Source organism: Battus philenor, unplaced genomic scaffold (genome assembly GCF_028537555.1).
Source record: "Battus philenor isolate CCGP_79_NKW_IND1 unplaced genomic scaffold, ilBatPhil1.0.hap1 SCAF_20, whole genome shotgun sequence".
Taxonomy (NCBI): domain Eukaryota; kingdom Metazoa; phylum Arthropoda; class Insecta; order Lepidoptera; family Papilionidae; genus Battus; species Battus philenor.
Genome location: NW_027181683.1, coordinates 10,002,501 through 10,018,016, shown reverse-complemented (window position 1 = coordinate 10,018,016; position 15,516 = coordinate 10,002,501). Strand labels below are relative to the sequence as shown.

The window sequence follows — 15,516 nt, the reverse complement described above, 5'->3', positions numbered from 1 at the left end:
ATCGTTCGTGGTACCGATGACGGTGGAGGCCAAAAGGTTTTTGGAGTGGGAACCACGAGCCGGTAGATGCGCCGTGGATAGGCCCCCCACAAGGTCAAGGGAAGTCGCTCGAAGCATAAGATCGGTCACTGTAGCAACTTTTCGGTGAAGCCTATGCCTTGGAGTTTATCGGCCTGAATGAATAATGACGATGAATACTCAAAAAAATGACAAGCTTTTACAGCTTTCAAAGTTGGAATTTTTGATTAATAGTATGATAGTACGATACATAAACCCCTACTTTGATTTTTGTTTAAGAGCATGATTTGCGTTTTAAAATTATTTACTTCCACCAACCTGCGTGCATTTTTTTAAATTTAAATTTAAAATGGCACCAAATTTCTTTATCGCAAGCAATTACTCGTAATTTTAATTGAGGATATAACAGAACGTACGGTAATTTTCTCACGTACCACTTGAGGTTAAATCCTTTTTAAAAGATACAGATAAATTAATCATTGTCTATATATATGTAGGCTATTGCACATATTAGACAGATAATATATTATATTTCCAATTTTTTAAATAGAAAGACGTAGAAATAATTCATTCTCTTGATACCCATATTATATTTTATTTACATAGCTCGAATGACGTAATTAAAACTTCATAGCAAAGGATAATATTTTTTTTAATATACATAGATTATAAAACGTATACTACGATTTAAAAGTCAAAGTGAAATGAAAGTACAGTGAGCTTTGTAGTTCGTTATCCATGTCAGAAACATGGCATCGATTGGGCAAGTGTATATTTCAACCTTCTATTATTGATTACGTAATTCTTAGTCCCTTTAAGGTTACTCGTAAACGGAGTGCAATGCAAATGGTGATAAAAACGAACAATGTATTCATTTTAATATCTATTCTAACGTTAGTTGCGAAGATAAATATGTCCTTTGTATGGTATTTTGAAGAAGTTGTTAATTAAAATAAAATGTGTCGTTAAAAATGTTTAACAGTTTGTTGAGTTATAAATAGTACTTGATTTAGGCTTAACAAATTTAACTAATTAAAAAGTAAACGAAATAATTGTAATAATTTCCAAAAGAAATTCAAAAGAATTGTAGCATTCAACAAATTCAATCCGCGTAGTGGATTTTATCCTTCACTTTCCGAAGAGACTTGTCTGAAATATCTTTATAAATGGTAATTCTCTACTGTCCGTGTTTGCTGTGGGCTCTTCTCAGATCATGGTGCGTTTGGAACCCATGTTGTATATATGTAAAGGAACCTCATCTGAATTCAGTTTTTATTAAGTTACGCTCTTCTGGCATTCTTCTTATTACGTAGATACACAAGTTATCACTCTAAAACTTCCTATGTGGAGTAAGAAGCGATGATCTAACATTCCAAGTGTGATGATGATGAAATGAAATGTGAGCCAGTTGCGGCTTTTTGCTATATAGCTCTCTCATAAAATGTTTAAAGCTCGCTAATAATACATAGTAACTTATTGAAAGTGATAAATAAACGGTTTATTATATATTTTTTGGATCAGACGACTTAATTTGGCTTCGAGAAAAAACTCAATAATTTCTTTAAAAATATCATTACAAAAGAATTTTTACGTTATAAAAAGATATTTAAATCAATTTAGATTTTACATTACTAAATTTGGCTCTTCGATGATTAGTTTATCGATCATTGCTCCAGATTTAACAGCCGTTGCAAACTGTTTCAATTCAAAACTTTTCGGTGTTTTCTCACGAATCCCGTTTGCGGGCAGCCTACAGATGACAAGTCGTGACTCACATTCGGCTCGGCCGTAGTCGTGCTTGAGCGGTGCTCTAAACTGCCGGTTCCGGCTGAGCCGACATATTGCCCAAGTAGTAGGGCAATCATAGTTAAATGCGCCCACTTCGCTTCTATTTTGGAACACGACAATGTTTTAATAGAACGTAATGTTTTTTATCTGAACAGGTAACCCAACGGTAAGGACTGAGACTTGCGATCGTTTTTTAATTGTATTCTTCACCGGGATATAATCTAATGTTTTACACTGTTCATTATTTATATAGACTTCCGCCTGCCAAGGGTGGACATGCAGTGGGTGTCTATACGCTGAAACGACGGCGACAAAAGTTTTTTACGTTTTCAATTAATATCTGTTTAGTTATTGACAACACTTTTTTCTTAAGACTTTTTTGATGCATCTATTTTTATTAAGTGTTGAATAATTTTATATTTATTATTTGAAACCTACGGATTAATTTAATTAATTGTTTATTTTAGTTAACATCATTAATCTAAATTATTATAAAACTAAAAATGTGCCTGATTTTTTAATCTATGTTTTTTATCATGTTTGAATACACTTTTTTGACTTTGAAATATATTTTATTTTATTCATCGAATAAGTGTTCAAAAGTTACTTCTAAAAATTAAAAAGTTACTTATAAGAATTTTTTTAATTTTATTTTACATTGTATATACCTACAGGATATTTAGATGCCTAATGATTTAGTATTTTAAGAATTCATCAATTTTACTTGTTACAATTGACTAAAATAACTATTTACTCATAGTTCTTCCTTCTTCTCATTCGTGTACTCTTGTCAAAGTAGTCGTAGTCATGCCCCGGTCAGTTCTGGTCCCTCTGCTGATTTCGCTAAGCGTGGCCATGTTGTTCAGTGTTTGGCAGAGCGAGAGCTTTTTAGCAAAGGTTCCATTGATTCCACGTTATAAGTGATTTGTCCAAAAAATTAGAGGATTCTTATTTGCACATTCGACTATATCATAAAAGTATATTAGATTCTTTGAGGATCGAAACTTTGGTTCGATGCCGTTCACGGAATTCCGAACATGTCTTCAGCCCTTCCTTGAAGCCATTTTATTGTTATGGTGTCTTTTCCTATCTTCAACTTGTTTTTTTACGCTATAATTATGATCGCTATAGTGCTCTTGAACTGTGTCCTGAGGATTTTACTTCTGCTAACTTCTTAGCTGCAGATGAATTTTCGTTACATACATAATCAAAGAACTATTCTATCAAACTTTATATTCGTGAAATACAAAACGTTATTGTTGCAGTATAACTGTTCTGCTTAAGCAAATAAGTTCCGGCTTGATGGCGACGCAGCCAGTGTAATTAGTGGACTATTGAGACATGCTCTCCTGTCTGAGGGTCGAGAATTATTTAGTCTTACAAAATATGTAACATTTCACTGTTATAGGCAAGTATTATGTTACCATCCGTTCCAAAAGGCTATTGGGAAAGCCTATATCCTACAGTGGATGATCTAAAACTTGATGTTAATGACACCTGTTTATATCACCCAACATTAACGACGATTACTGTTCTAGTTTTATAAAGCGGCATAGTTCTGATGAGTGAATACCACAAGACCAAAAAGTAACATGAAAAATCGAACTCAAGAATTTCAAAATATTATTCAAAAGAAATATTTATTATTGCAATATCACTAATGTTAACAAAAATATCTGCACCGATTCTTTTTTGGTAGAAAAGCTGTAAATATACAGAGTGCTTGGTTCTATGTTTAGAAGCTTTAAACGGTGAATGTAGAACATATTTGTCACCAAAAAAGGTTTAAACCTTATAAACTATTTACTCTGAAACTCTATTCTGACGCTGCAGGTAAAAAACTGGAGCATTACAAACTCTACAAGAATAGATAGTAAATACTAAATAATTTTAATGTGTAATCATACGAATTTTGTACTACCATTAGTATTTATTATTTCTGAAACCATTGATTTACATTCATTGTTAATCGTTTCAAAGTTTCTGCAACTACATTTAACTTATCTTATGTTTGATATTATAAATGCAGTTGAATAATAACTTCAAAGTATCAAATGGCATCGAAAAGTAAAAGTAAATTGATTTCCCCTCATTGCGTGTCCGTTTACAAAGTTTTAATAAAATGAAAGTGAAGTCTTAGGTTGTGGTATTAATTTACGACGCTTTGGGATTATACACCAAATAGAAACCAACGTTATATGGTATCATGTTCATAGTTTTCTAATTAAAACTTTATGTTGGTGTTAAATAAAGCTAATTTATTTGAGATTATAGCGTTCGCCTTAAAGAGAACGAGCTTTAAAAAGATGAGTGACGTCCACGCGGGATTTTTTTTTTAAATGTCGTTACAGCCGTAAAAAGTCCACTGCCGGATTTAGGCCTCCTCCTCAGATTTTTAATAAGACAGGTTGGAAGCGCTGTACAAGCAGCGTCTTCCGACGACAATGTCAAATCCACCCTGTGGGTAACTTCCTACGCTGCATTGTCGGCTCGTGTTCATCACTCCTGAGCCATAAGGCTCCAGCAGCTATCTTTTTTTAGTTTCGGGATATACTTAAGATAATTTCGTTACCCGCCTGAATCGAAGCCACCACCTATAAAGTAAGTCACAATCCTTTATCACCTAAGTATAAAACTCGAGTGCAGCTCGACTAATTTTGTTTTACACATTTCCATTTAAGCGCGGGAGAGATATTGAGGAAAAAAATGCAAAAATTTCGCGAAATCCTGAAAGACATACTTTTCTTTTCACATATAAACTACACAAATCGAAACATATGTCCGCTATACAAATAGATGTCACCCTAGGAAGGTAATCGAGTAGTTATATATAGTAGTTATTAAAGAGCCTTACTTGAAAATGAGATATATGTATTTGTGGGATGTGAGATAGATTCAAATTCAAATTTGGTTTCAAGCTCTTTTTTAACTCAGTCTTGTCTTCCCTTATTGTCAACTTATTATCAATTCGTTGTGAATGATATGAAAGAAATTTATTTTAGAAACCTAACATAAATCAGAATTAAGTTTCTCGAAAGTTATTTAGAATTGGTAGAACTTTATTTATCACAGTCGTTGCCGTCGTTTCAGCCCACAGACGCCCATTGCAAGTTATAAGCCTCTTCCAAAGATATCTATAGTCAAATATAGCATAATCGCCATGCCTGACAGGCGATTTGACGATCACAGTGTGACTTTATGGTACGAAGAGAACGCTGGTGCCCATCAGGAAACTTGTTTGTAAGCACTGGCAATCCCATATAATTAATACACATAGTATGAAATATTTATTGAAGTATCCCGGGAACGAACCCGCGACCTAAGATTGCAAGCCTCAGTCCTTTACCGCTAGGCTACCATTATTCAATATAAAATGCATTAAACATCCGTTTCCTTACTTGTTAAACCTTAAATAGATCTGATTGCACAAGTGTGACCATATTCGAATCGACGCTTTAAAAGAAAATGAGTCTTTAAAGAAATTTCAAGTATGTATTCTATAACAATTGTATTGTGAAAATATAAGAGATACGCTGATGGGTTAGAACTAAATAGAAATGTGTTGTCGTAACAGCTTTGACCAACTTTCTTTACTGGGACGCAGTCGGACGACCGGGCATCTAGGACGGCAGTTGGCACGCGCACAGACCTACAAAATTACTATATAGATCTATTTTACATATATTTTTATATTCCCACTTCGATTGTTTTTTTGGAAAGGAGAGAAAAATAAAAAAATAGCATTTCTCAGGTGAATACTGATAGGTTTCATATGTAAACTAATTAAATAATATTTAATTTGTCTGTCTACAAAACTATTAGAAGTAAAAAAAAATATATTACATTTAAATTTGGAAATTGTCATTCTTATATCAAATAGAAGTGAGGTGCTTAAGGTAATAGAATCGCTGTAATAGCATTACACAAAGTAGGTGGGGATGTATGCAATTTTTAAATTCTTGATCCGCTTAGTATTAGTTCAACGTTTCAGTATTATTAACGGGTAAAGTAAAACCTCTGTGATAATTAAAGATCTAGTGTTCGATATAGTTGAAAACTTTCATATAATACAAAAACATAGCACAAAAAAAGTTTTGAGTATAAAATTATTGATTGAATCAATGCTATTTATTGCTTAATACAAATGTATTTATTCTTTTAGTGCCATACATATTTTACCAATATATGCTAAAAACGCTAGAAATAGTCATGATTTCCATTACGTACTGTACCAATATTCATAATTTTTTCTACATTATCGTCAGAAGATTTTATACTATGATAATGGAAACACAGAAATTGAATACTACATATTTATTAACAAGAAAATTACAGAAAGTGTATGGAAAATGAATATGATTTATTTACAAACTTGCTTTAATACGCAAACACCGTGCAGTCCGTTTTTGCACATGGAGCAAATCATGTCCACCACCACCAACAACAACAATGTCCTAAATTTCGTCACGGAAATTTTCCCAAACCAAATGTCGGTTTCGTCGAAGTATGTGGTTCACCTTATTTTTTCCATCTAGCCATTTTTTCTCTACTGCACTTATAACACTGGAAGTATATTCCAGCATGGTCATTTTTTTATTATTGGAATTATGCTAATAAATTATATTTGAGTTTAATAGTAGATAAAAGTGTACTAATAAATTTTGCGCTTTCGCGTCGCTGGCATTTTTCACAACTAGCGAGAGGAGCGCGACGGCGCTCTTTGGCACTAAAAGAGTTAAATCAAAATAATAAAACTACATACGTTCGACGATATACTACGCAAAAAAAATATGTATAAACAAATCAATGGTTCAACATGATATTTCCCAGCTGTGGGAAAAACTACTCTAGCCTTGTTAGACAAGGTTGACCACAACTAACATTTGTTATCTATTCATCAATATTTTTAATTAGTTAACGTGACTTAAATAACAAAACAGACTGCACGTATTTAGCGCCTTTTCGTCGCTCAAGGTCTAAACATCGTTAGAAATATACTCCTAATACGCTCTCTACACAAAATGTAGCCACAAATCAAAACAGTGCGCCGTGACTTACATCTGGTTATGCTGACTCATACGATCGTTGAAACTAGATATATAACTAGTTTTATGTGATATTTCAAATGCATAATAATTAAAATTGTTGAAAACTTATACGTATAACTATATAAATAATTTATTAACATTTATTATAAAGCACTTTTAAAATTTTGGCAATCAAATAAACTTTCGTAACAAAAATGGTATCGCTTCTTATAATTATATTATAATAAAATCATACATTATATTTAATAGATTAGCGTTATAGCAAGATAATTATTACTGTTATAACGGCTATTATAAGACATGAAAGCATAAATCACATATAGCAATAATTAACTAATTTTTTAAAAAAATAATAGAGCTATTATTGGTCTCACTCTATGTATAATAAATATATATGTTTTTGTTAGTTTCAAGTTGTACGCTATATCGGTTAAGACAACAAGTTCTATAATAAATTGCATCTAAAGATATGCGATCCATCGTAGGTGCGGCGACCGGCAAATGACGGTGCCTTTTGTCACGTGTATTTATATAAATGCGCAATAATACCACGAAGCTATATTATAGTTAATAAATATAGCATACCAGTTTAACATTAGCATAGCATGTAATAATTAATTTAATTAAATCTGAAAGGAAAGCCAAATCTTATGTTTGTCTTCACTTCATTTTAAAAATAAAGTTAAAACAAGAGACAAAAGTTATATTTAAGCAAAATTGCGGAGTTTTTTCAATAATTTAATAGATAAATGGATAATACCGTGCATAGTTTTTCAGTTTTATTCTTTGTTGTAGCCGCCATCTTGTTTTTTTATTTTCACTTTTTCAAACACGTATAATATAAATTATACAGTAATTAAAACTTGAAATTAAGATATAGGGTATTTATTATTTGCCTTAATCTCTATTGTTGATTTATTATTGTCTCTATTGTTGTTTGATTTATTCATATATGACGTGTGTACGTCACGACAAAAATGCTAGAAGAGTTTAATTTGATAGAAAATGAAATAAAATCTAATTGATAATATATGTCATTAGAGGAGAATACATCCCCAATAATGACATTATTCATCTTAAATCTATGAGAGATCTAAACGCACCCTGTAAAAAGCCCACGATAAAATTCTTATGCTTTATTATAACTTAATATTTACAAGTTTTTAATTAATAAACCTTGCGAATTTTTAAACAATGATTCAGAGACATTACAGATAATTACAACAAATCAAATCAAAGTTAAGTAAAGGTAACAAATCAAAGTTACCTAAACCCTGAGTGGAAACGTAAAAATATTTTTACTATGAAATTATTCTGCAGTCTCTGATTTTCATTTTTAAATCAAAATAGATTTCATAATGTTACAATTTTATACAAGGCGTAATCTAAATTTCTTTTTATACACGTTTTAATAAAAAGAGGTCAAGTGAGGTACACCGTAAAAAGTCTAAAAACCATTACATACTTCTTTTAACACCTTAATACAACACGACAATGCTAAAATTTAATGCTGTCAACTACAGATTTTTACCTTTATGATGAAGACTCTTTGTTATGGTTTTTTGTTTACCTGTAACAAAAAGTTTACTAATTAGAATAAACAATTTATATATTTATATATTTCATACATTTCATTAAAAATGTAGTCGTGTATAATTTAACTTAAGAAAGCGACATTACTTTCCGGTCCCCCTAATAATTATTGATTACAATCCGTCCCTGCAGATTCTGTACTGCTAGAAATTATTGACCTGCTGCATTCCAATAGAAAAAAATAAATTAATGCAAGAGATTTAAGAGTGATGACTTTATACAGAATGATTTGAAATAGGTTTAAAAACTTTTTGCTGACGAATTAGGTATACATAAACCTCCTTAAAACTTGCTCACTTGTAACTAATTACCGTGTATGGAAGATAGATAGATTAAATACAAAATACAGAATAATTTTACGTTCCATCTCCAAGGCCGACAACATATTTAATTTTTTTTTAATTTCTTCCAGCAACAGTGAACGTAAAATAAGAAAAATATTGAACACTAACTTGCGCCTTTCATATAACGTCCGCTGAATGTTTTATGAAAGGTTTATATTTAATATCAATTTCAATGCGGCATTGATGTGCAGATAACATCGCTTCATTCAATCACTGCATCGCAATACAATGCATGTTAGCGTTGTGTAATTTGAATCAAATGTCTAGCCTTGTTGCAGAAAGAACGTTTCAGTGAGCGCGACATTGAAAAGATTCAAACTGACGTTGCTTGAAAAAATATTTAATTTTAATAATTCGTTTGTAATTTTCATTTCAAATTAGCAGGCCCGCTAGAGTTTGTACTCTAAAAAATTATTGGTCTATAGCAGTCCAGTAGGAAATGTAAATGAAACGTATTAAATAGCGATCACTTAGTTTATTGATTTAATGTCTTAAGAATTTAAAAAGGACCCAAATTAATTTTTAATTTCGTTCACTACAAAACTAAGTATATTGCGATTAAGTAAACATAAGCCTAAGAAGCCTTTCTTTGTATTTATCGTCACCATTTCAGCTGTAAGACGTCTAATACAGGCCACCCTAATAGTTATAGGAGCAATTTGTGAAATACGTCATCTGAAATTTTACAACACTTCCTTCTCCCCTCTCTCTCTTCCGGAAGTAACAAGTAGTTTTTTAAATAATAACTACATTTAAATAAATATCTGAACTAAAAATGAAAATATATATTTTTTTTATTATTCAGATGTCCAAAGAATTCATAAATATTATGAGATGTATATAAGCTACATTGAAGTATCATAACGGAGATTGTTATGTTTTCTAATATATCTCCATCCGGCAGTTTTCTTTGTAACAATATTTACAAATTTTTTAACACAGTAGTAGAGCAATTTATTTTCAATCTTTAAAACTTTTACAATGTAATAGGATTCATATAGTAACATAGCATTTTAGTAAAATTGTTACTAACTTATTGATATATATTTAAAATTTATTATTATTATATATGGTTGGTTTGTCAACGATGATATGTAGAACAATTAATCACAGCAACCAAAGCCCCGGCGTAAACCGTGAATGTTATCAGGAGACCTATTTACAGAGACTGTTAACACAGCTATAGTGCGCATTTGCGTTTGAATTCAACATGGTCAGGCAATGTTGTGTCAATAGCGCGTTGAACCCGACAGCGCAACGTTGGCGGCAAAACCGCCATCTTGTAACAGCTGTTTGTTCCGTATGATGACCGAATTAATTTCTACAAATTAAAATTATATATTACCTGTTTACAAAAAAGAAATATTAATTATTCTGATTTAATTTAACATTTTTGGTCCTCTTTACATAATAAATTTAATGATAAAACGTGTATTTTATATATGCTATTGAAGGTTTTATACTATAAAAACCTATTTCATATTCATCGATGCATTATACTCGTAGCATCATTGAATACACAATTTTGCCTATCGATAATAATAAGGACTATAAGAATGCGTTCACTTTAGGGCATATTTAAAACTATAATATCAATTTACAAACCGATAAACGGACAGTGACTTAGACAATGAAGATTTCTTAGGATTAAAAAAAATGTTGCCAGTTAAGCACTTTTTTAAAAAAAGCAATATTAATCCTCTTTATAATCGTTTACGAAATCTACTATCATCTGTCCTTTCACTTGCTTAGAAAAATTTGGTCACAAGAACGCTATACTAACTCTGATCAATTAACCTTAAAGCGAACGAAAGTTTTGACGAATGAACTTTAGAACATAATAATGTTGTGTGGCGACAGGAACTGGTACCTATTTAGAGGACCTCTTGCAAAAGACCTGCTGCCAATAAAGATATGTCTAGTCACATTAAGATATACATTGAGCGGTTTTTTAAATTTTTATATATTTTTTTTTACTTTTACTATTAGTACATGTTACAAATTTTACGAATACAATGTGGAACTGGCTTATCCCTCCCTCGCTACTTTAAGTCGAATTTGCTGGCAGTGTTGATTCAAAGCGTGAAAACATGGTCTTTCATTGTGAAGTGGAGACCACGAAGCGGATTTAGCAGTGTAGGAACATAATAATGTCGACTGAAGATGGATGCAAATTTACAGAAAACTCGTAATAGTAGTTGAAGAGGCTTTCATTAAGGTAACGAACTGGTGGAGGGAAATTGAATTCATATCGCCAGCTCAAGTCTCACGGCGCGTGAACGACAACAGAATCAGTTTTAAAAAACGCCACCCCAATGTCCGTTTGTGACGTGCCGCATACACCGGCGACTCAAACCGTTATTGATTCATCTAAAATATCTTCGAAGAATAGCATCACACCTTTCTTAGAAAACTGAGTAGATGCCAATTAGTGAATACAATATGACAAGCGACGCATCTCAAGTAGATTTTTTTAATTTATTACTACGCGAATTTCGAATCCGTGAGTCAAGAGTCCAAAGGAGCTGTTAAAGCCAGAACAGCTAATAATGTCCAACATCAATCTAATATATCAAATTATTTAAACTATGATTAATATTTAAATTAAGTATATAAAGAGAGTTGTTAACTGATGCGGATAATGCGATTGCTTTGACAGATAATGTATGATTTTTGTTACTTCGGCACAGATAACAAATATAAAAAAATTAAATAGGTATTTGACATTTGTGTATTTACTGGACTTGGATTGTGGGCTAATTATGTTGGTCCAAGATACAAACGTATCAACATAGTAAAGTACAAACATAATGATACTTTGCTATTATTAATCGTATGTAATTCTCAACATTGTGTAAATTCTTGTCGCGCACAGTTAATAAGGATATCATGACTAGGTAATCTTGGTATTACAAAGCTAATAAGGCACGGATTTCCATCTTTGCCTAAGTAGACTTTACTATTGTTTCTCAAACTTATTATTAATATTGAAAAGTGTTAAAAATTATCAACGTTATTTCATTCATAGGATGTACACTGTTTGACATAGCCGTCTTCTATACATTCCAAACAGGACCGGTTGGTACCAACGACCGTAACAAGGTTATGTTTCCACCTTGTCGGACGACGTTTTACCTTCGGTGCGTGCTCTCAACTCCTTGAGGGCTCAGCGACTATCTGTTCTGCGCGCTATGTTGTCTGCCCAACTTGCCAATCCGCTGGGCAATGTCGGATACTATAATTCTTTTAAAAATCTCATTTCTGATTCGATCTCAAAGAGAAATCCAAAGCATAACGATCTTCATGGCCCTTGAGCGACTATCAAGGCACAGAGTGAGTAAAATAACGCTTATTTAATTTTATAATTATTGTCTTTTGACGAAAAAAAAAACAAGCTCTATTTTAACATGAATATGATTCCGTATCAAAACCGGTCAATACCTTTAATTACATTATTGGCGTAATTACAGAAATAAGTATGATATTTTATGTACTCGTACATAACATGTGTTATAATAGTCGTATTAAATAATAAAGATAATAAATTTGAAGAAAATATATCTCATTGGCATATAAATTACCATTTATTCTTCAACATATACAAACAATTTATTTATATAATTTTAGTAAATCACCTGAAATTTAAATGTCTGTTCTCTTACGATTACATGTAATGGAGTAAACATCGTGATATTTTTTGTAGTCTAGGTCTAATTGAATAGTTTCATTACTACATGTGACTTGATTGTATCTTTAAGAGCTTGACAAGAAACTTGATAGTTTCTCTTTAAATCTATTATACAGTTTTTTCATGTTAGAGAATAAATATAATAGTAGGAATATACTACGTATGTTTATTTCATAAATCTAATATATAAAATTCTCGTGTCACGGTGTTCGAACTTGAACTCCTCTGAAACGGCTTGACTGATTTTTACCAAATTTAATATGCGTATTCAGTAGGTCTGAGAATCGGCTACTATCTATTTTCTAAGTGATAAAGGTTGTTTACACTTAAATTTTTTTTTTAACGAAATTTTTTGTTTTCATTTTTTTTATGATACAGCATACAAGAATACATACAACCATAAATTTTCACCCCTCTACGATCAACCCTTACTTTTTATTTGTTTTTTGTTAATGTTTCCTAGAAATGACATACATGGCAAAACAACGTTTGCGGGATCAGCTAGTAATCTATAACAATTTGCTATTTTTTTTTAAATCCTGCTATGTTAACATAGAGAAGTTTTCAGCCTATAGACGCCCACTGCAAGGTATAGGCCTCCAGATCTATGACGGGATATACCATAATCGCCACGTTTGACAGGCAGGTTTGCGATTGCAGTATGGTATTATACAGAGGACGCTGCTGCCTATCCTGCCTGAACTTGTTTGGTGAACAGTTGTAATTCTATATAATTACTGCAAAATTAATTTATAAAATTAAAATTATATATACCACACATACACACACACACACACACATATATAAACATACATACACACACACACACACAATAAACTATAATGTAAATAACTATACGAGATTGTACTTTGGTAAATTTTGTGGTGTGTACCCTATAAATAAATAATAATAATAAAAAAACATGTAAATGGCACAGTTAACATTTTATGGACGTCATACTGATTCAGTCGTTATTATGAGTCACGTTAACAAGTCATAATACCATAACTAAATATGTGACCAACGATAATATTGCGAGGATAATTTAATTTTTTTTAAAACAAAAGTTTGAGAAACAATGTCGTAAGGATAAAGGCGAGTCAGTCTCTTGTTTAAAACTATTCATTGTTCCGCGGCATTATATTGCAGTTTGTTCTGCAAAAGGCTTTGAAACTTAGCTGAAAGAGATAAAATTGTTTATTGTTTGATACAACATGTCCGTTAATGCTATTTCAAATTTACACAACATGTTGGCCGTCTCACCGTTATTTGCTTATTTTATATACGGCTAGCTTCTAGAGAATTTTACGTAAAACCTCATTATCTTAAATGCACATTAAATTACTAATTACCTATCAACTTTTAATAAGACATGAATACTTTTAAAATATTTTTAATTTATTTCTCAGCATGTATCAAGTAGAAAGATGAATATTATTGGTATTCAAAATAAATGAAATGAATTTGTCTGCATTTTTAGAGTCCGAAAATCTCTTTTTCAAATAAAAGTAAAATTTTTACTCAACTATTGCTACAAGTAGACAAAGGTAATATACGTCAAAGTTTGAAGGACGATTTGTAAAGACAATGTGGTTGTTACAATCAGGTTTAATGTTACATCTTGCTATTGTCGATGAAAGTTGTTGATGGAAATTATGAAATTTTCATACAGTAAACAATAAATTCTGTGGTACACGTGTTTTATGAAGATGTCCTGTACGTTTGGCCAAAGTTCGACAATCGAAAATCGACAGAAAATATTGATAAAATCATAACTTAAGTTAATTATGCTATTGTTGAATTTCTTATCCTCTCTAATGCGCCGTAAACCAACCTTAATCGGAAAGCTTATCAAAACGAACAAAATATAACACATAATCAACCATGATTTTGTGTTATATAAACAGTCACTTTATAGTTCGATTTTAGTTCAAACTGCTTAGTAATAATTAGCATTAAAACATTATCTTCATGTTGCCTGGATGTCTTGGTATTTTTACCGTACGCTAAATAAAACTTGGTTATAAAATTATGTTAATATAATAATTGTTAATTGTAAATATGTGAATTTTTCAAATAAAAAATGTATTTTCAGAACACTTGCCGTTCAAATGTAGGCAAAATAAGAGATAGTATTCTTCCCATAGATTAAAAATTTCTTATTCATATAGTCGTAAAATTTTTGGGTTTCTTTTTTTAAATAGTAGTCCGAAAAATACAAAATTCAGCATAAGCGTGATCATGTTAATAAAATGGTATTTACATCTAACGTTGAATTTTTAATAAAATCAATTAATTCGGTGTACAAACTTGTAATAAACAAAGACGTATGCGAACAATAAAGAAATCGATTTCCGGACAGATAACACGCTTTATAAAAAAAAAACAAAGCACAGATACGTAATGGCGAATTATAATGCTGCCCATTCACGTATCGTCGCGTTGCTACTTCCGCGTATTAATGCAGCGGATTCTTATGAAGAGCTGTAACAAAGGACTGTTTGTGTAGCAAGGTAAATATTTAAATCGCTTATCAAATAATTACTGTGTTATCAACTAGTTGATCTGAAAGAAAAGCTCACAACAGTCAGGGAAAAAAATACTAATTAAATTATTATTGTAAAACAAAGAAGTGAAGATGCTTTCTCGGAAAAAAGACCAAAATACAATGCACTGCCAATTTGTTGAATGTTACAATTTTTTTGAAATATTCTTCTGAGAATATTAGCCATTTGCACTGGGAGATTATTTTCACATTTCCTTCTAACAACTCGATAATGACATAAATATTTTATCATTAAAAACGTTGGATGGCTTTTTAGTTAAAAAAATAAAACAAGGCACCATTACAATGGTTCCTTTTACTTTTTTAGCCTAATTCATAGTATATTCTAGATTTGCAAAGGAGATTCAACTTTTTTTTACAATTTTTTTTTGTTCACTCATACGTCACTTATAACCTATTGATAGTTTGAAATACGTCCTGGCCGAATAAAAAAAAAGAATGTATTACGAGGAACCAAATTTAAGCGGTTGA

General features: G+C 31.4%; 1 protein-coding gene across 2 annotated transcripts in view; it reads right to left on the bottom strand.

Moving 5' to 3' along the window:
- The window catches only part of ced-6 (PTB domain-containing adapter protein ced-6), a 98,427-nt gene that overhangs the window by 54,928 nt on the left and 27,983 nt on the right, over positions 1-15,516 (bottom strand). The window lies entirely within an intron of this gene.